Source organism: Macrobrachium rosenbergii, chromosome 51 (genome assembly GCF_040412425.1).
Source record: "Macrobrachium rosenbergii isolate ZJJX-2024 chromosome 51, ASM4041242v1, whole genome shotgun sequence".
Classification (NCBI taxonomy): domain Eukaryota; kingdom Metazoa; phylum Arthropoda; class Malacostraca; order Decapoda; family Palaemonidae; genus Macrobrachium; species Macrobrachium rosenbergii.
In genome coordinates, this window is record NC_089791.1 from 12,526,369 (window position 1) to 12,549,875 (window position 23,507).

Genomic DNA, 23,507 nt, shown 5'->3' on the forward strand with positions numbered 1-23,507 from the left:
GTCCCCGCCAAAGCCTGGATGGTCCTCCACTCTTCCTTATCTGTAGGTCGTCGCATCTGGCGTTCCGTCACACGACGTTTGCGGGAGATTACGTCTCATTAGTACCGAGATATGCAAGAGTTACGGAAGGAAATTATCGCATCTCCAATACCGAAAATTCTTCGAGTCTGGCTTCCTTGCATATTAATTTGATATGTAAATACTTCCTTTTTGATACGGAGAACTTGTTACCCAGATATTCCTTTCGTATTTGTCTCCTTAAAAAGTGAGTTTTGTTTATCGTAAATTTAGTCACGCTGCTTCGAGCACGTATTTTAAAGATTACTGTATATTCTTGATCGTATTCCTTTTTGTCATATTATTTTGTACGTATTTTGGGAATCATTTTCATTTTCAAACACGTCAGAATTAGTTTTTTCATGAATTTTATAGTGACATCGCTAAAGTCTATCAGCATTTAATACGTAGGAGTAAATAGTACCATATCTTGGAGGGAGCGCGAGATAGAGCTTGTCTACTCTGCTTCTAAGAAGATATAAGTGCTCTTGAGGTATCGTATCCACTTGAACAATTCTTTCAGCTTTATTTTTGGATTTGTTTACCGACTCCGAAACTTGGAAGTCAGAACTGGTAATAATGAAGATAACGCATTTTAGCATTTGTCCTGAAACCGGTTATGAAAATCCAAAATCCAGCAGCAGTCATTTGCCCCGTTATATACGAAGTTCTGATGCTTTGGGATTCGAAAGGAGCCCTTCCCCTCAACCGTAATGTAATGTAGGTGTTTTTGTTCGCAAAAAATTTGAAACCGTAGTTAGACAAAAATTAATGTAACCCCCTGTATATAGAGACCCTTGAACTCAGATTAAGAAGGGTCGAGATCTGGTATATATCATTAAGGTTACCAGATTGATATGAATTTATATTTTTGCGCCATGCAGTTGATTTCATTAAATCTCTCTCTCTCTCTCTCTCTCTCTCTCTCTCATATACTGTATATATATATATATATATATATATATATATATATATATATATATATTATATATATATATATATATATATATATATATATATATATATATATATATATATATATATATATATATATATATACATACATATATATATATATATATATATATATATATATATATATATATATATATATACATACATGTATATAGACATCACATATATATCTATATATATATATAGATATATAGTATATGTGTATATATACATATATAATGCATGCTAGTGTGTGAGCATTGTGATAAATATATTACAAAGGGTGGCCCTTACTATCCAGGAAGTTCGAGAAAGTGTGCAAGATGAAAGTCAGTGGCGCATGTGTGTAGGTGTATGATTCGTCTGAATTGTAGCACTTTTCTGCACAGAAGATTCTTTCAGTGGCACAGCAGATAATTTATGAGTGTGATCGTCACACCATGTTAAGGGGAATTTCTTTGTTTTATATGTATGTATATATATATATATATATGTATTATATATATGTGTGTGTATCTATCTGTTTATCTATCTATCTATATATATATATATATATATATATATATATATATATATATAGATATATATATATACTGTATATATATAATTGTTGTACCTATAAAAATTTTAATTGACCTTAAGGTGCTATGGCTTAAATCGGTTGACTTTCACGATTGCATTTATCACTACCATTGTCTGCTGCCTTAAATATTGCTCCGAATAAATTTAAGTAAAATCTTCAGTTTGGAAGTTAATATATTTAATAATATGTTTTTCCCCATTGTTATAATTTTTAGTCTACAGGAGTGTGGTAACCGTTACCTTTTACCAAGAGCAGGTGATAACTCTGTAGAGCCCTTATAAGTTGCATCACATTTCTTATCTTTGGATCATTGTCACACCAAGTTTTATTCCTGTTCCTGGTATGCCTGCCTTACGGTGGAGGTCACTTTCGTGTGCCTGTATGCTCCAGAAACGTAAACTTATTTTCGACCTTTATCTTGCGTACAGCGAAGGCCCATTAGTGAGAGAGGTTTTGACATCCATAAAATTGCGTCATTTTGCCACAGGGGTGGTGTGCGTTGCATACGTGGGTGCCACACCTCCATACCTGGGACAGTCAGTCTCTTCTCTCTCTCTCTCTCTCTCTCTCTCTCTCTCTCTGGCGGTGTCTAAGAAGGATCAAGTATTTGAATGGATTTTTTTTTCTGGTCGTCTTCAGCGAGTATAATCTGTTCATGTTTCTTGCTTGAGGTTAGAGATGTTAGGTTCTTGATTGAAAAGCCTGTGGGTTTTGCAGTAGACTCCCTTCGGCGAATGAAGAGTAGAAAAATTAGATATGGATTATGGCATATGTATTTATGTAGGTGTTTGTGGAGCTAGTAAGCGAAATTGAATGTTTCTGTATTTTGTTTTAGTTGCGTTTCAATGTACTTGTTGTCAAGTTCAAAAATCGTTGATGATGTTACACCTTCAGTTATCTTTGGCATTCTTCAGATAGAAATGCGTGAAATGCATTCTTGATTTTTTAGCTTCTTGTATGAATGTTTTCAATACATGACTAATCTTGTTTCATATTTTTAAAAAATTTATTTTTATTTGAATAAATTCGTTGCATGACACGAAGAGGAATTTGTTTTCTTGAAGAATGATGTCATTCACATCAGTATGGATTATATATGAATTATAAGGTGTCCTTGTACCCTAATTCACTAAAGATTTAACGTCATTTCTTCACTTGAAAATTAGAAATAAAATAAGTTTCACGTTGATGGTGATGCCTTGAAGAGGATAATGATGGTGTGCGAGATGCAGTGTCATCTCCAAACTTTCTTTCTCCCTTTAGAGACGAGTGTCTGAGAGTGCGACTTCTCCTTGCTTGGGGTCACATGCAGCCAGAGAGAAAGAAAAAGATCGCCATTATTAATCCCACAACGGTTGCGTTGGTTTTTATGCTTAAAGATCTCTCTCTCTCTCTCCTTCTCCCGTATGGTTTCTTCTTCAGCATCAGCAACAAGAAAATTTCCAACATCTTGACATTAACGCAGACACGGTTAAATGTACCTTCCGAAAGCGATACCGTAGGGTAGACAAGCAAAACCTGACAGCGTTGCATGCAAAAACTTTTGCCATAAAAAAAAGGAAGAAAAACTTTTATTGCATCTATTCAGCCTCGCTAAATTACAGGCTAGTCATTTCTTTATTACCAGATATACTGTAAAGTGTTAATCTTAAATCTTCTCTCAATGGGAGCCACTCGTAAATGATCACTCTCAAGCACATGTTTACAACCAATGGAATCTCTCTCTCTCTCTCTCTCTCTCTCTCTCTCTCTCTCTCTCTCTCTCTCTCTCTCTGCCATAAACACATACGTATACACGCGCGCGCACACACACACACACATATATATACATATATATGTATATATACATATGTATATATACATATGCATATACGAGTATATATATATATTATTTGTGTGTTTGTACGCGTATGCGTATGTGTTAAGAAAACAAATAAATGCACAAAACCTCCAGCTGTACCGGTTTTTTTATTTACCGTTTTCATCCAGTCACCCATTAGCAACTGGCAGAACCTCATTTAATTATCTACAGGCATAATTCAAATTCATTAACATTTTCCCTTGGAAAGATTTTGGAAGTTAGGCTAGATGAATTTTTTTGTATTGTTTTCTTTTCGAATAGAAAGATTTCTTTTTAATTTACGTCCACCTTATTTTGGTCATCTCTCGTGAAAGATACTTAATGTTTATTCTTGGTAAAACCTTGTGAAAATACAGGTGTTATATAAGTCGGACTGCAAGAGAACTAAGAAAATAATAATGATAACAATGAGGTTATTATAATTTAGAAGGCAAAAGTTATTATCAATTATTATTTTCATAAGTTCTGTTGAAACCTGTTCACTGAAACGTCACAAAGATTATGCATCATGTTTTAGCGTTTGTATAGATAACATTGAAACAATGTCCTTTTTATCATATTTTGGCCCAGAACTGCTAACTAGCATTTCATTTCTGACTTATCTAATTATAGTAGATACTTATACAGATGGCAGTGATGAACATCTACATGATGCATAAATGAAATATTTGTTGAAGTTTTCAAAGCGCTGTCAATTATTTTACTAGATAAATCGTTTACTAAAATGGAACTCGAGGTTTTCCCACCCAGATATTTATTGCAGTTTACTCTGTCGCAATTGGAGGCGATCACGTGGCAAATATGAAAGCATTGTGTGAAGATTAATGTATGCTAATATTTTCTAGTGCTGTTTAAGTTTCACTTGCTTCAGTTTTAGCCTTTGCCTAATCCAATGTTTTGTGCATATTAGATTTATAAGTCATACAAATGATGTGCCACAGTATATTTGTAGAAAAGAACAACAGTAAATAATACTTACTTATAAGGGAAACAGTAGCATTCTCATACCAGAACTTGCGTGTGGAAGCCTTGCCACTCAGCTCTAGTAAGAACCAATTAAGGATACCTCTCAAGCAGTGCAGGTCTCGCCTTTGCAGTTGCCATAAAGAGAAATGCAGATGCCTTCGAAAGAGCTCCCACTGTTTTACAAGTGAACTTGGCAAAATGTACTAATTTTTCCAAGATGCAAATCTATCTATTTTTAGGGTTCAGAGAGGAAAGTTGACGCTACCGCTTGAACTCCCATAATGTCAAAAATTAACTTAATATTGCAAAACACACGTTTATGCCTTTTACTTTATGGCCGGTTTTATTTCATGGGCTTCTTAGTTCCTCTCTCTCTCTCTCTCTCTCTGTCTCACACGCTATATATATATATATATATATATATATATATATATATATATATATATATATATATATATATATATATATATATATATATATACATACACACATACATACATATATATATATATATATATATATATATATATATATATATATATATATGTGTGTGTGTGTGTGTTTTCATACTTCTTTTTGCAAATAGACACAAAAAGTATTTCAGCAAGTTTACGGCACCTCTGTAAGAAAAATAGTGAAATGTTTAAAACTGCTAATAAAACGAATTTTAAGTACTAACAAGAGTCAGTAACGATTTCTGTCATAAGAACTTACAGTAATATTAGTGAACCACCCAAGTTTCTTCCACGAACTAATTCGGATCTGTTCTCTGTTTTGAAAATAGGACCAGCATGTAATGAAATTATCTATGCATACAATCATGCAAGAAAAAACAGTTTCCTTCATGCTGAAATTTGCCTTACCTACGATAATCACGTTTAGCTCTTTGCACAAAGCTTCCGCAAGCGGTGGAGTGAAACGTAGCCGATCTGGTGTTTATAGGCATTTACGTCACTTAGGAAAGTTTTTACTCCCAAGGATTTTCCATACAGATCTCCCCTCCACCTTATCAGTTATGAGCAAGTGCATCACTCGGCCTTCGTCGCCTGTCCTTATAAAAAAATTACTTGGTTTATATGTAGGAAAGCGTGCATGCTTGGCCGACTTCCAAAATAGGGAAACTGTTTTCTTCTTTGCTGAGGGCGGTTATGTTGTGCGCCGCCCAGGGCTATTGATATATTTCATAACGATAATTTTATCCTTCGGTTTAATTATTCATTAAAAATAGTCACATGTTATTCATATTACACTTGTCATGTATATAAATATGTATCTGTGTTTATATATATATGTATATATATATATGCTATATATATGCGCGTGTGTGTGTGCATATGTGAGTGTGTGTGTGTGTGTATTCACTTGAAGAGGGTACAAATTAATGGGAAGTCGTGGAGAGATTTTAAGCTTACATGAATGGCAAAATGGCAGCGTTCCAAGTCTTCTTCACTCACTGTTTTTTCGTTTGATAATAATCAATAGATATTTACGATGAAGTCTCACAACTGCGTTTTTTGTTGAGATAGGCTGTCTTTATTTACGAGCCGATTTCTTTTCTGTGCTAAAATATTTTGTGTCCTTGCGAGAGAGTTTACAGTTATTTTTCGCGTAATGGAGATAAAACTATACGAATTAAAATGCTGAACATTGTGAGCTGTTTCCAAGGTGTAGTATGGTGTTCTATCACAAACCTGCAAATTGCCCGTGTTGTGATGATTTGGTCGTAAAATGTTAATATCCTCCCTTGATATCAGTTGTATATAAGAATTCCTTTCGCGGAAAATGTTGTTAGTTTTTCCAATCTGTGTTGCTTCTTGGAGAGAGAGAGAGAGAGAGAGAAAGAGAGAGAGAGAGAGAGAGAGAGAGAGAGAGAGAGAGAGAGATGGGCGGGGGACGGGAAACTCAAGTTTATACAGAAAAGAGCTTCGATTCGTATATTTACCATGTGCGAGCGCGTGCGTATGTGTGTGTGTGTGTTTTATTAAGAGTGGATTCCCTTATGCACCGAAATCGAAAAGATAATTCATGCCTGAGAGAGAGAGAGAGAGAGAGAGAGAGAGAGAGAGAGAGAGAGAGAGAGAGAGTTTATTTATTTACCTTGCAAATCCGAACGTAACTGGAGTCCAGTGAAAGGCGATCCTGCTCATCTCATTTGCTGCTTAATCATTTTCCACGATGTCTTCTGCCTCATGAATAAGATGCTTTATGACGACACCTTTATAACGTTCTTTTTAAATCCAAGTGATATAAAGGAAATGCGAGTTAGGACCAACTCGCATTTTTAATGAGCAGGGTATAATAATAATTTGCATTTTAATTTTTTTTTTAACAATTACCGGTTTTGGATTATGTACTTTTCAGGAATGTAGTTTCCTGGAAGTTTCGCAGATCGTGAAAAACAAGTTGTCAATTAACAAAAATTACCCTTCGAATTCTTTAATGTATAATTTTTTCAGCAATTTATTTTGTCGCCTTCCTTCAAACCAAGTTTATTGTTTTCATCGGACTTTTTTTTAATACGCAAACTAAAGATGTACCTCATTAAGAATGAAAATTCTTCTTACCTTCTGCGTGAGACTGAACTCAGAAGGGAACAGATTATCAGTCATGGAAGTCATTGCTTTCGGTAGGAATTGGATGTAGACGTTTTTTCGTAGTTAGGTAACAATGAGATTGTGTCTGGTAAACATATTTGATCTATATAGCTTTACACCTTTCTGTGATGTTAAACATTCTAAACATACTGATCTAATAAATAGTAGGACTTTTATGAAAATTTTGTCGGAGTACCCCCTAAGGGAGAGAGAGAGAGAGAGAGAGAGAGAGAGAGAGAGAGAGAGAGAGAGAGAGAGAGAGAGATTCCTTGAAGAAGGGATGGTGATTAGCATTAATGCCCCTCGGTTAATGAGCAACAATGTGAAATGTGCATGTGTGCATAGGAAAACATTTAATCTTAAACAGCTTGTCAGCCGAAAATAGAATTTTTCCTCATTATTAAGTAGTAGTGAACTTGAGATTGGTAAATTTATTTGGACTGTGTAATGTGAAATTCATTCGATCTGTATCACTTGAGAACCCTTTCTGTAATTGTTAGATATTCTACAATTACTGATATGGCGTGACATTCCTGGACAGCTCGGTATATTTTTATTATTTAAAAAGGTAATATATGCCGGTTAGGTCACATATAGATTAATTCAAAACTCAGAAAGCACAAAAACATATCTAGAACATTTTCACATTGTGTTTTACGAATTCTGTCTATAAAGTTTGCCAGTCATCGTCTATTATCTAAGGTAGGAAACATCAGGAATATAATCTCTCTACAGGATAGTGAAGCATTTCCATTAGAGAGAGAGAGAGAGAGAGAGAGAGAGAGAGAGAGAGAGAGAGAGAGAGAGAGAGAGAGAGAGACAGACAGACAGACAGAGAGAGAGAGGCATGAACAGGGGATGATGATTAGCGCTAATGCTCTTCAGTTAATGAGAAGGAATGGGAAACAGCCTTACATATGCATGTCTGCTTCGAAAGTCATTTAATTTTAAACAGCCTATAAACCGAATTTTTACGAGAAATTTGCTTTCGTAGGTTTAAAAACCAGATAAATCTCAGAATCGTTTATTCTGTCACGTTTGTGAATGCTTTGTAGATCACTAAATAAAGACCATAAATCTGTCATAGAACTTCGGGATGGCATTTTGTATTCTGCGGTTTACAGTAGCTTATCAAAAGGTACAGACGTTAGGGAAGAACTCCATTGAAACTTACATTAAGAGTCTCCATTAGTTTATATGCGTACATCAAGTGAAGTGTCATTTAAGTTCCCGTCTCTTCCAGACTTTTCCATTCCGAGAATTTTGTTATTTATGTCTCATTTGTTTATTGCGGCTCTTCACTTTGTTAATGAAGCCGTATGGATGAAAAGATTACCTGTATTTTTGAATCTCGCTTTTCATATTTTTTCCGACAGCAGATGTTTTGTATATTCTGCATTTCATAGATTTTCTCATTCGCAAATGTTTTAAATTCAACCTGCTCTGGAGTTCAAATGCAATAAGGATGTTTTCGTCTCGGTCACGATTGACGTCTGATAAAGCGACTGTCAAAGAATAAGAAAAGCGACCTGTAAAATTTATATGTATATATATATATATATATATATATATATATATATATATATATATATATATATATATAATTTTATTAAAAAATTTTTAAGGTATGGCATCAATTTTATTGTTGCCATCACGAGTAAAACTAGATATTAGATATGTTCTACAAAGTACATAATATTAGTTTTAAAAGAATAAAAACTGATGGTAAAGGGGTAATTACAATATCCGAAGGGATATTTGTATTTTTTACCATTCTTTTCTCTCTCTTTGCGTGTCATAATTAGATAGGCATCGTGTGCTATATCAGCCGAGAGCCGCGATCCAAGCAGCAGGGGATGGGCCATAATGTACTCGGGGAGAAGCCTCTCAGTCGTAAGGCACATTTCGAATATTGACGAGTCTCATCATCTCTCGTTGTCGAGTGTCAAGATTTATCGGTGACTTATCATCACCTTCTGCCACGTTCGTACGATTAGAAAGACATTAGTCGATTTATTTTTCTCCCTTTTTTCCTTTCCTCCTTTTCTTTCTGTCGGCCCTTCTTTTATGGATGAATTTCTGTCGTCTCTCGCACCTTTTATAGTAATTAGGTCATGACACGACACGCTGAAATGGTACTTGCGATTGCATTTGCATGCGATAAATGATGATAAAGTGCGACTACACTGTGTTTTGATTTGTTCTTATTCTCCTCGGGTCACAACGGTGTTGCTGAAAGGGTCGCGCACCCGGACTGACGATGATAAAGAAAAGGAAACATTAGCTGCTTCTTCACTCTGCGTTTTTCTGCTTGCTTCTTCTTCCTGACATTATCCCTCTTTAAATAGGGTAGACCACTGTTTGCCTCGTTGCTGCGTCCTGCCTGTATTGCATGCCTCCCCCTCTCATTACCTCACCCCGTTTTTATTATGTGCCTCGCCCAGATGAGGGTCTGTCTGGTTGATCATCTTCATGGAAAATTAAAGAAAAATAAATACTCTGTCACCAACGCAAGTTGTTACCATCTAGGTTTAGAGTTCCCTATAAAAAATAGAATTTGAATAAATTAGAGGTAAAGTAAATAACGACTGCCAACAATGAGTCGGCTGCCTTGATGGGACATGGAGAGATGGTAGTGGTGTTTTTAAGCTTTTAGGTCGCACCTCTTGAGGTATGTGGCCCTCTGGATAGCCTTTCACGTGTACCTCCATGTCAACGGTATTGTATCTCTCGTCCGAGATAAAGTGAAAAGAAGAGGCTCTCATGGTTTAACTTGACTCTTGGACGAGAGAGAGAGAGAGAGAGAGAGAGAGAGAGAGAGAGAGAGAGAGAGAGAGAGAGAGAGAGAGAAGGAGATTCTTCACACTGCTTTTGGGGATTCAGGTAATTACTCTTATCGAGGGCGTAAATGGGTGGTCGGTCCGTAGAAGTATAGGTGATGGGTTAGTCATGTCATTTTTTTAAAGCTATTATTAGCATACCTCTTTCGTCTTTTCCTAAATAATAAACAGTGTGACCAGTTGTGTGTTCTTCGGTGTGGGTAGTTTTTAAGTCTTCCAAATCAAATGTTTGTGATTATTTGTAGTTTTGCATAGCATGTATGCTGAGCTTTTACTGATGAGGAAGGTGTAAGTATTGTGTATGTTATTGGTGTTATTCCGTCACTCATTCGTTTTTGTTGCTGTTGCGATTGTTAACAGTGAAATTATCCATGTTGATCCTTTTCTAATCGTCGTTGTGGCATATTAGTATAACAGAGCCTGAAGTTTTCATTCTACTGTTGTGTCTTTTAATGCTGTTATTAGCGATGTATTGTAAACGAATTACTCTTAATTATCAAAAGTTATTCATTTTACGTGTTCACTAGTTCTTAAATATTGAAGCAGATATTTTAGGTACTGCAGGTGAATTGTATATATTCTTCGTTGAATTCCTTTACATATTCTGTGAATAATCTATGAATGTTTTTGGGGTGGGTGAACGTAGAATCGCAAGTTCATTGTTGTTTCCTCAGAATTATAGCTAAATTTTTAAACAAATTTTGTTAGCTAAATTTTTAAACAGATTGTGTATGTATACTTAAATTCGTGTATTGATGCATGCTGTCGCTCTCTAGGACCGACAGGGAGAGAGAATATGCACAAAAACCGTTTAACAAATTGCATCTTGATTCATTTGTTGTGTTCGCCTCTTGTATCTTCGGATTATTTTATGATTTTACGAATTTTTCCGAAGAATTTTAAGCATCTTAGAGTGGAGATTATTCATTCTGAGAGCACAATCTCTACCGGCCAGAGAGGCGGATTTAAAGATTTACCATTACTTAATATTTTCATCATTGGCGTATTTCTCGTTACTCGATGCATTTAATATGCTTTTAATCCTTGTATCTGTAGATTCTCTCGAGACATTTTTTGACAGCGTAACTGGATAAGCGCTGAAGCCTTTCCAAGGGAATGGATTTATCCAGGTACCCTCCCGGTTATCGATATGAGGTGCTAAAGGATCGCTGGGAAGGTGCGCCAACTTAAGAACACACGGAAATTCTGTTGATTTTTATTGTTATTTAATACTCGGAGCTGAGAGAGAGAGAGAGAGAGAGAGAGAGAGAGAGAGAGAGGGAGAGAGAGATCTGCTCCTGTCACTTTACAAATATTTCTCGTAGTTTTTTCATCATCTTGCAATTCGTATTTTCACTGGGTATGTTTATTGGAAATTTTATGCCATTTTCCCTTACAATGTCATATTGTCTGTAATAAGGGTCTTTACTAAGAACTAGCGGTTTTGTCTTATCTTTTCGTGATTGTCAGTAATTGTCTTTCGGAGGCTTGGGCATTCTTTTTTTTCTTCTTTGAACATCTTGTTAGGTACATATTCTCATGTTGTTATTAGTTCCTCATATGTTTTTTTAAGTCTATTCGATCATCAAGGACAAATAAGTTGTTCTGAGTCCCAAGAGTTAGAGTGTCTTTGTGGAAACATTAAAATTTTTCAAAATATTTATTTATGAAGACACACACACACACACATACAGTATATATATATATATATATATATATATATATATATATATATATATGTGTGTGTGTGTGTGTGTGTGTGTGTGTATGTATGTGTATATATATATTATATATATATATATATATATATATATATATATATATATATATAAGTATAGCAATATTTTTTGTATGGATGTACGTATGTATGTATGTTCTGGGTAAATACACCCACTACAGATACATTTCATATAAGCTTACACCAATAAGGGAATGCTCATTTGTAAATTTATATAAATGATATGCTTCTTTTTACGAGATATTCATTATTTTCCCCTCTGATGCTTGAGCGGGCTGTGTACGTCTTGGGCGTATCCCTCAAGATGTTAAGTGAAGGATGGATGAAATTAATTCGTCTTCTCACCCAGAATGAAGTTCCGGTTCAAGAAGTCTTGCTGAGGAGCTTAATTATGATGAACGATTTTTTTTTTTTGTTTTTTTTTTTTTGGAGGGTGGAAAACCAACAATGTAGGAAGCGCTTCTAGAAGTGCGAAGTCATTTCTGAAGTTCTGTACGTGAAGCGCCGGGACGGTCAACTGTTATAACCACTTCATACTCGAGAAATGAGAAGAGGCTTGAGTTTGTTAAGACTTTATGAGGTTGAATAGTGTTTTGCGGTGGGTGTGGATTACAAATGAACAAGTGTCTTTTTATAACATACCATAATAGTGCATGCGTGTGTATTTACTAAATAACAGAATGTTAATGATATAAGTAAGAGAATTTAATTAATGATCTCTAGTGCTTAACGGCACAGGAAGTCTTTCCAAGTGCTGATCGGCCCTAATACTTGACTGTTTATTTTGCACATGTACAAGCATATCTTTTAGTATTAATAACAATAATATGTAATGTGACTGGTCATATACTTGCCTTAAGCTTTATTGATTGGTGTTTTGAGGTCGCCTTCATGTTATTTCTTAAAACTTCTCCATCTAACAACATGCAAAGCATTTTAAATTGCTCTTGATAGCAAACGTTCTCTTTGGTCGAACCTAAATCATTTTTGCCCTCGAACGTTTGTTTTCGATCGTCTGCAAATGTCATTTCACATATTTTCTTTTTGGCAGCTGGGGTTGATGCCATGGTCTTCTCCTCATATAATACTGTACCATAGAGCTATCTATCGCTCCTAGTCTCCCAGAATATTGTGAACTTTACAAAGGTATCCCATCTATGTTCCAAGATTAATGTGTTCAGTGTTCAGAAAATGGATTATCAACTAGCGTAAGGGCAGAAACCCGTTGGGTTAGAAATAGAAGGAAGCAGGGTTATTATTTTTATTATGGTACAGGAATACTTCAGTTTTATGTATTTTTTTAATATTTGCGAAAAATTTCTGTTCTGTGATTTATTGTGAGATTGATGCATAAATTATCCCTCTAGATTTTGAAGCGCTTTGTTTTAAAACTTTGTTCTTTTAGGGGTTTCCTCTAGGTTTAATTGAAGCTTCAGTCTTGTTGCAATGCTATGAAAAAAATTATTTAAACTCTCGTTTAATGCCAGTGAAATTATAGCGTTTTTAGGAGATTGTAATGGATCTTGAGTGCGTAATATATTTTTGAAAACCTTGCATGATTTCTTAATAAACTGATTGTATGATAACAGCTTTTTTTGGATACGCCCTTTTCGTCACGTAGTACGAGGAATAGCCATTACTCTTGTCGTTTTTTTTATTTTTATTTACTATTTGCATTTATACGATTAATTGCATCATGAGAATGACATGTGACCCGTGTGAAGCACTATTTAACTTTCAGCAGTCCGTGTATATTTAAGTTTAAGGAATAATGATTAAAAAATACTTGTCCTAATCCACTTCAAACTATGCTCTTTTCTCTCCGAATATTCTATCGATTTAGCGCTCTTTTCTTTTATGTGATGTGTGTGCATATTTCATAGTCTCATTCATATACTATAGCTCTACATCTCGATGTCATTCTTGTAGAAATGCCCCACTTATAGTCACGTATCTTGTCAGACCGCAGCTACATATGTAAGTTATATATTATTTATGGGTTTTATATGAGCGTATTATTTGGGCATGAAACAGCTCCTTAAGCCATGGTATATGAAAACAGTCGTTTTTCAAGCATTCTTTGATCCCCTACCTTTAAGAGAGAGAGAGAGAGAGAGAGAGAGAGAGAGAGAGAGAGAGAGAGAGAGAGAGAGAGAGAGAATATATTTCATAGGCAGGGTCTTCCTAATCTAACTACCCAGCTATGCCTTAGATCATCACAGCTTATAAATTACCTTTCTTCCGTAAGCGTCGTTTCCATTGAGTTTGTCTTCAAGTAAGAAATGCTGAAGCATTATGCTGATGTAATGTGTTGGGCGCGGAATACATGATTAGTTTTAAAATTTCTTAAGCGCTTCGTTTAAGCTCTTCCCTTGAGGTTTAATTGGACTGGTGTATGGCGAATCACCATTTAGGCGACCGCTGCCTCTTAGCGCATAACTCACAAACCGTCCCCCTGCTTTCGGGATAATAGGAAATGGCACACGATTCACTAATAAATGTAAATCTAAGCTTCATCTGCAAAAGAAAAAACACTGCGGGTCAGGAAAGGAGCAGGTTCTCGTCTTTGGAAAAACAAAAGGGCTGAGAGGAAAATCTATAAAAAGAATATTTACTTGCGTAAGGGTAAACAATAATCAGCCATTTCGCAAGGAACTTAAAATTCATGAGTTACTCTGTGTGTTTTGGGGTTCCCAGGATGAGAAATGAACAGGTCTCTCGTCTTATCATTCCTAGGGTCAAAGGGTGGGGGCAAGGGGGTTAACGGGGTGTGTGGGGGGAAAGGATCCCGAGGTGGCGTGGAAGAGAGAGAGAGAGAGAGAGAGAGAGAGAGAGAGAGAGAGAGAGAGACTGCGTGCCGCTGCTTTTCATGAAAACGAAATCTTGCAGATCAACATCGAAGGAGTGCCGGCGCCTGCTTCTTCCCCTCCCTTTTCATCTCTCTCTCTCTCTCTCTCTCTCTCTCTCTCTCTCTCATTCTTAATCTTTATATACTGCCATTTGGAACACCATTTAATGAAAATTATTCACGCCAGAAAATCACTTTTAAGCTGGTTTGTAAATGACCCCTGGGATTGTGAAATTTCCCTTTTCTGAAGTCAAATGTAATGGACAAACGATGAAAAAAATTGTAGTCGGCGTAAGGAAATTTTAACTACGAAAATTTGTCTGCGCCATTAACTTATGCATTTACAACGCTTGGTAACTCAAACGGACGCTTGCGTCAGGTTCCCGAACCAAATTGTTAACGTTGTTAAACTAAGATGGGTATCCGGGATATGTCAGTCATTGCTGATGTTAAGTTAGTATTCAGGCTAAGAATTGTATACTTTCATTGATTAATGTTATATAGATGGATTTACGAGTTTGTTATTTTTTTTATATTTCATATTTATTTAATTTTTTTATTTTAGATTTCATATTTATTTTAAAACCTATAAGATTTTCTTTTTAGAATTTTTGGGCTAGATCTTGAAAAACTAAGGTATTCACAACAATTTTTGTAATTGTTTTGTGTCATTTCAGGCGATATTAGGCCAAAAAATTTGGTTCTCATCAGAAGAGTGGTTTGTTGCTATTGAGTTTTTATGTAGAAAATATTCCATTTCCCGAGAAATTCTGTAACCATGAGGCAAGAGGAAGAGAAAGGTAATGATTTCAAGATCACAACGATCGTTATGTTTGTTGTCATTTCATTACTACTTCTGTTAGCAAAGGTAGAAAGTCTAAATAGTTTTTTTAAAGTTTTTTAAGCATCCGCATCTTTTTTTTTAATCATTCTTGAGTTCTCCGGGTGAAAATTGATCAGAGCATAATGTGGTCAGCGTCGTGATGTCAGGGATGTCAATATACTTAACGATTCCTAATTTTTCAAACTTTTTTTAAGACCAACCATTTTTTAAGTCGTACGTATATACACTCTGTCGGTATTTTTTTAAATGAGCGTGTTCGTGTGAAACTGCAATACGAGACTTTGGTCAGAGGTATTTACGTTTTTTCTTTTGTTTATTTACAACTTGATGGGAATTTGTAGAGACCGATGCTGTGTTATGTTAAACGTCTGTCGTGCGGATTTCGCTGCATACCGTCGTTCGTTTTTTCATTTCCTTGTTTTTATATTTTTATTTTGTTTTTGAGCCTTTGATCGATTCCTGGTACATCGCATGTATCAGTTTGATATGATAAAATGTATGTTTTATTATGAACCTTAATGTTGAAAGTTATGAAATTATTTAAATTGCCTTGGTCATGTAATTTTTTTAACTCAACTATAGAATTGCCCGTTTGCTATCGCGTTTCGTGTAGTCCATATTTCCTACTTTCATGGGTACACGTACAAGTAAATGTTTATTTTCTTACTCTTTTTTTTCATATCTCGGGTTTTATTCTTTTTTTTACTTTCTTTAATGTTTGTCTGAAGCTGTTCATATTTGTTCTACCTTACTGTACTTGTAAAATTTTTCGTGTACCTTTCATCCGTTTTTTTCATTCGTATTTTATTGTCCACCGCCTTCCAGACGCTGTATTTCCACATTTTTTTCCCCAATCCCCGAGGTCTGTGATTATTCCCTCAAAGTGCTGGTACTTTTTTCCTTCATGGGTAAGGTTTAGATTATTATTATTATTATTATTATTATTATTATTATTATTATTATTATTATTAAACCGCGCACTTATTAACATTGGCAAAACAAAACGAATAATTTGTTAAGGAAGCTTCTACAAAATAGTCCCATGTATGAAAAAAAGAAAAAAGGAAAAATAAAGTCAAGAGAAAAGATAACATAAAGCATCGGTGAATTTAAGGAATTGATAAGGGAAACAAATCAGTAAAATAAGCTAATAGAAAAAAGCAATAACTTACTGTGAATGACGCCCTTCGGTAAATTACAATTGTTCGCTTAAATTAACATGAGGTATCGATATCTATACCACGGCTAGCAGTACTGTTCCACAGGTGTACAGGGACAGGAATAAAAATACACCTAGTAGTGGGCGTTGTAACAGCGTGTCACTCTACAAAATGCTCTGCAAAACGAATTGCACTCGTTCCTCATTGGGCGGTTCGATATCGTTCTCGGCTAGCACTCTGACGGGCCCGCGTTCGATTCTCCAGCCGACCAGTGAAGAATTAGGGAGAATTTATTTCTGGTGATAGAAAGTCATTTCTTCGTTATATCGTAGTTCGATTCATAATAAGTTGTAGGTCCCGTTGCTAGGTAATCCAAATTGGTTCTTAGCCACGTAAATGAGTCTAACTTTTGTCATAGGGAGAGCTGGTTAATCAGCTCAGTGGTCTGGTTAAACCAAGGTATTACTACGAATTGCGCTCACAGACTTCAGAGTTAGAGTCATGAAAGACGTTAGAAGAACAACCTATATTAAAGCGTATAGGTGATCAAGCTCTAAATCCTAATTGCCACTAACGGCAAACAGCAAATCGCTTTGAACAATTGCGTCAAGAAGATCCAGAAAAAAAAAACAGCGGTTCCACAACGGCATCATCTACAGTCTTCATAAACATAAAATCCACAGCAAAATGTTACTCATCAATAGCATTAAGAAGTTGGATCACAGTTCGAGGTCGGTTAATTATTCAATCGGTTAAATCATGCCCTGTATCCAATTGACTACCCGACTTGTAAATGTGTTCCTGGCTCTGTGAAGGCTGTAATTACTTTTTTTATGTATTGGAAGAAATGGAATACGGTTGTAGATCCTGACAGGTGTCGGCTTTATCGCTGGTACAGTGGTAGAAATTCATAATATATATACTAGCAGGATAGCACATATGGACAAACAAACAGGTATTTGCAACTGTTAGGTGTTTTTAGGCTGAGGCCTACTTTCATTAGAGACAGGAGGTCAAATCTTGCAAATCCTCGTGAGCCCCACTTACTTTAATCCTGTCTGTCATGTACCTTCCCTAAAATTAAACTCCTTGCATATTTCTTTTGAGATTAATGGATCAAGTTTATACTTGCCATGACTAATATGCATGTTCTTGCCGAAACTTGCCTTTATAAGACTAGACTCAATTATATTACTTTCTCGTGCAATATTAGAATAAATTATCTTTTTTGCTTTTGCCGAATTGATTGTATGATTGTTCTCAGTAGCATTACCAAAATTCCACTGTTCGCCTTTGCATTTCTTAAACATCTTTTATGCTGTTCTCAACTCTTTTCCATTGTTTTCCCAGTTTTCAAATATAAAAGCTATCACAAGAACTACATGAAATTCTGGCATACACGCTTTATATATATATATATATATATATATATATATATATATATATATATATATATATATATATATTATAACATTATATATACATATATATATATATATATATATATATATATATATATATTATATATATACATACATATATATATATATATATATATATATATATATATATATATATATATATATATTATTTATATATATATATAATATATATATATATATATATATATATATATATATATATATATATATATATATATATATATATATATATACACTGTATATCTTAAAATCAGCAGGTGGGAAACAAACTGGGTGCAAAGTCCTTAAATTTGTTTTGACTTATTTCTTCACCTGCAACTTAAGTGACATAAATTTTCAACTATATACTGTATATATATATATATATATATATATATATATATATATATATATATATATATATATATATATATAGCATATGTAATATATATATATATATATATATATATATATATATATATATATATATATATATATATATGTATATGCATATATATATATAACTGTATAACTGTGCAAGTATATCAATGTGTAATTGATCGCGTGGAAGAAAAATTTATTTTCCTTATATCTGATGGCTACCCATTTCCAACGACGGATTAACTATGATATGCGAATAAATAGCTACAAGAACATAAAAATACGTATCGCTTTACCAAGATGATGAAAATAAAACCATGTCCAGGACTCTGGAAATAACTGTTACTGACAATCACGGTAAGAAAGTTTTGAGATTCACGATAAGAAATAATTTATATATATATATATATATATATATATATATATATATATATATATATATATATATATATGAGTGTGTGTGTGTGTCTGTGTGTATATACACATATATATATATATATATATATATATATATATATATATATAATTCACTCATGTAAGCAAAAATTTAGAAAATGAAATGCCTTCAGACGTGAATCAGACACGGAAGTGAGAGCAACTGTGTATTTCTTGGTTCGATTTGGTCAAAGTTTTAATAGAGAGAGAGAGAGAGAGAGAGAGAGAGAGAGAGAGAGAGAGAGAGAGAATATCGGTTACTCTTCCAAAGTACAGTTGTGCCGATAGCATGGTAGATTTAATAATTGTTCCTGGTTGTGACACGTCACTAAGCTTTTATTATACGATAGGTTTTGTTAGTAAACTTGCAGTTTCATTTTATTGATGATATATGGATGTGTTGGAAATTAATTTACATATTATTATTATTATATTATTAATCAGACAAGTTTTCTGTGGCAAACAGAGGCCAACGGATAGTGTTATTGTTTTATGTTTGGTTTTGCAGCTACGCTGTAAATCGTTAGTACCATGATCATGTGACGCGAGACTGAAGTCTGTTCCAATGATTACATAATCCACCCACCTACATCTCTCTCTCTCTCTCTCTCTCTCTCTCTCTCTCTCTCTCTCTCTCTCTCTCTCTCTCTCATCTGTGATGTCAGAGTCAGTACCACTTTGTGCCTGTGTGAATGGTAATGAGTTCCTCCTGTTGCAGTGTTACCACCAGTCACTCACGGAATTAAACCCGTCCATCATAGACGCAGCGGTACCTTAGCAATTGGATCAGATGGTAGCCATCCTTCATAGGGAATTTAATGGGATCCCGCTACCTAGATTCGGAGTTGAGATGGAAGGCCGCGGGGAGCAGAACGGAATGTTGGGTTTTTGTGGGAGGTAAATTTCGTCTGCCTAGATTGGTATTGAGCTGCTTACTCTGTTTAGATTGAAGGTTGATCAGGGAATGTATTATTTCTCGTGATAATGCCAGAGAGGTAGTAATTCAAGGAATGCGTATTCCTGTTAACGTAATGAGGATTAATTGTCGTTTACAGACTTTATTCACCATTCTGTACTGTCAATGAATCTTGAAATTTCCATATGATTTTCCGGTATAAATGACCGAATTCTAAATAAGCTTGAATAAGATATGCTTAATTTTGATAGCCATTTTCTTTTTTTGCATTTCATGTGATAAAGTATGTTGAATTCTTTGGGTCGCATGAGGTTACTGGATCAAATTCACATTTATTATGCGTAAAGGAAATTATTTTGTCAGTTGCAACTGGGAACGACTTCAGGCAAAGAAATTAGAAAACTTTCCTGTATTTATTTTTTATGTGCATATTAGGTTCTGATAACCTGGGCGAATATTCTTAACTGGGCCTGTATGTTGAGCGCATATTTCATTTTTCATTCATTTAGCGTCGCCGTTAGTCTCAGAAAATTCAGAATTTTCGAACTGTTGAGGGGGGGCGGGGTGGAGATAAAACGTATTGTGACACTGACTCGTAGCGGATTTTTCGACTGGAAGTAGTGTTTCATACTTTGAAAGAATGAAGCTACTTGTGGCCGACGAAGGGCCTGAAATATGAATGATTGTAAGAGAAAATATTTCCTTACAGGATGTATACTTCCTTTATGTATGCAAAATGGCTGTAACCATAAGGTTTATACATAGATTGGGGAAAGAATATGTAGCCTCTTTTTCGTTCACTATAGGCGCCCTGTGCATCTAGGGTAAGCAAAATAAATGCTGGTTAAGAGAAGGTCTTCACAGATGAAACCAGGCATTTTTTTTATGAGCCAAGTAGAAGACGCACTAGTCATGTCGAACGAATTTGTCTTTGAGTCCTCATCTTTTGATATGCTTAACATATCTCTGTATGCAAATGCCCCATGGATGGCGTGATAGCGGTACATTATCATGCTCACCTGCTCTCGAATGGCACCGGTGGGAGACCAGAGAGGAGAAGTATCCTTTTTATTTTTTAACTATCTCAAGCTTTGTTATTAATCCCCTATACTAGGATTAATTAATGGCATCCCATAAGGGTAATCACTCCCATTATTACTTTTCGTGTTAGCATTATGCCTCGCTTAATCACCGGTCCATTTCGCCGGATGGTCTTTAAGAGCCCGATTGGGCGTCGTCTCGTTGATGTCTTTATACTCGAGTCTGTTGTTCCTGACTGAAAGGACACAGAGCTTTAAAGGATCGTAAGCGCATTCTATTGAGCCGTTTAGCCAGGCTGAATAGAAGGAGCCCGTCCGACGTTCTCATCCCGCCAGCCTCTTTCATTAGACTGCATTGCTCTTTTGCGGCGGAGAAGACAGAACACGTCCCTATCATCCATGTGCTTATTGTAGTTAATGCATGTTAGGTGCAGTAAAGAAAAGCCATCCAACCCATACTCTAGGTCGTTTTACCTTTCAACAGGGGTTGTAAATAGCATTTATCTGGAGATTATTCCGACAAGGATTTTTATCAGATAAAAAGAGTTCTCTCTCTCTCTCTCTCTCTCTCTCTCTCTCTGAGATAACAGTTTATAAAGACGTTAAAGTTGTTGTTACTGCCAAAAGATGGACGAGAGGCGTAACTGTGGACGTTTTATTATTGTGATTATTATGGCATTAAAATGTCTGCGCAAACATCACGGGAGCATATTATACTCCATTGTATTCACGTACTTTTGTTTATTAGTGGATGTGGTTTTGAACCAGTATTCCGACCCTGTTGAGAAAATTTTACATGCTGTCTTAAGAGGAAAGTGCTTGCTGCAATTATTATGAAAAACGTGAACATTAAAGTCTTTGATCGAGTTGCATGATTTCAGTAGAGAATGTAAGTTGCGGTAAGAGTATTTATTTTTTCGTGCCTTGTCTGTATGTCAAACGATTTTTCATTGTGTGAAATATGTGTTTCCGTTCTATATAGTATAGATTATGAATTCAGAAGTGAAACTCTTGAAATATCATCTTTATGTTTTATGTCATACAGAAAATTAAAATATTCACGAATTTTCCGAAGTACCTGTCATGAAATACAATGTACTGGAATACACAGGTCCGATTTTATTTTCATAAACTCAGGCTTTTTTTGAGGTAGTAATTCAGCATTAATTCTGGTGTAGCGTCTAGAGTGAATTGTGATTTTGAAAAACTGGAGCACATATTGAAACCAGGACCTTCTTCGATATACCATCAGTGAAATATTATTAATAATTTGTTACACTGTTGCTATTCAATACAGTCCTTTCATTTTTTATATATTTATTTATGTTTGCGCATTTATTTATTTGGTGTTGGTTATATTCGAAAGTATTGACTGTCTTGAAGGGTAGAAAGTGATAACATATTAATTTGAGTATTTTAAAATTAAGTGTTGCAGTTTTTCGTATAGAAAACAATTCACCTTATATTTTACCGAATTATTTATATTATTTTTTTAATCTATTAATTAATTCATTCATTTTTCTCTTTTCTATTCTAATAACTAATCTCATCTTTCTGTATTTCCTATTATCTTCTGTAACTTTTTTCTAATGAACACCATATTCTTTGGAAGCTTGAATTTCAAGTCAGTGGCCCTACAGGCTTGTTCTATATGACTACAGGTTCATCTTTTAAATAACAATAATAATAATAATAATAATAATAATAATAATAATAATAATAATAATAATAATAATAATAATAATAATAATAATAATAATTTTGTTTGTTTGTTTTTCTCAATAGTGATGTACATATTCTGTATATTTGGAATTTTCCTTCCCTTGATAGAAGGAAATAAAATTGATTTAATTTACTCTTTAATCTATGAGAGAGTGATGTTGCAAGAACAAAGACATTGGCTTCTGTTAAAAGCTATCATATGTAAATGATTTTTTTAAACAGTACTCGTAATATGTTATGGGTATAATTCTTGTTAATTTTCTGCCTATTTCTGCCACACGATCTTTTTGTCTTCACAGTAACGCCTTAACCAAAAGATGCGAGAGCGACACGTTAAAGAAAATATGCTAGCATAACCAGCTTCTTATTTGAAAGCAGAAGACAAAATGAATGGGCCCTTTAGGTACAGCCCCTACTTCTCCTGTGAGCACCTCATCATTGCTATTTTGATCATCTACCCAGGTATGAAAAGTTAAGTATACCTTAGTTTAACCAGACCACTGAGCTGAATAACAGCTCTCCTAGGGCTGGCCCGAAGGATTAGACTTATTTTACTTGGCTAAGGACCAATTGGTTACCTAGCAACGGGACCTACAGCTTATTGTGGAATCCAAACCACATTATACCGAGAAATGAATTTCTGTCACCAGGAATAAATATGGATGTAGGGGTGCCCACATAAGCTAATCTTCTTTCTATGTTAGGCTTTCCGTCTGATAAATGTCCAAATTCTTATTTATTCCCAACATGGATTCGTTTCAACGCCGAAGTTATGTTTCCTCATATTGTGTGGTTGACGAGTATTACTTCGGGGAATGCTCTCAGGAACTTCTATTCTCGTTTAGCATGGTAGACTTCACAATCCTGCAGACACTTTCTGCTTTCATAAATTTCTGAATTGTTCAGCATGGGATAATTATCCTATCATTGTCTCGACTATTGCTTTAATGTGTCCCAGTTGGTTCGTAAGGGATGAAATTTCAGATTTGGAAGGTAAGCTTCTAACGTTTTTAAATATAAAAAAATACTTTTGATGGCAAAATGGTAGGACAAGAATACTAAAATGGAATGTCCGGACCATCCATCAATAACAAAGGACAGTACTTTGGCCATTAGTGTGTTCCTTTTGCAGAACCGGGCTTGTTTT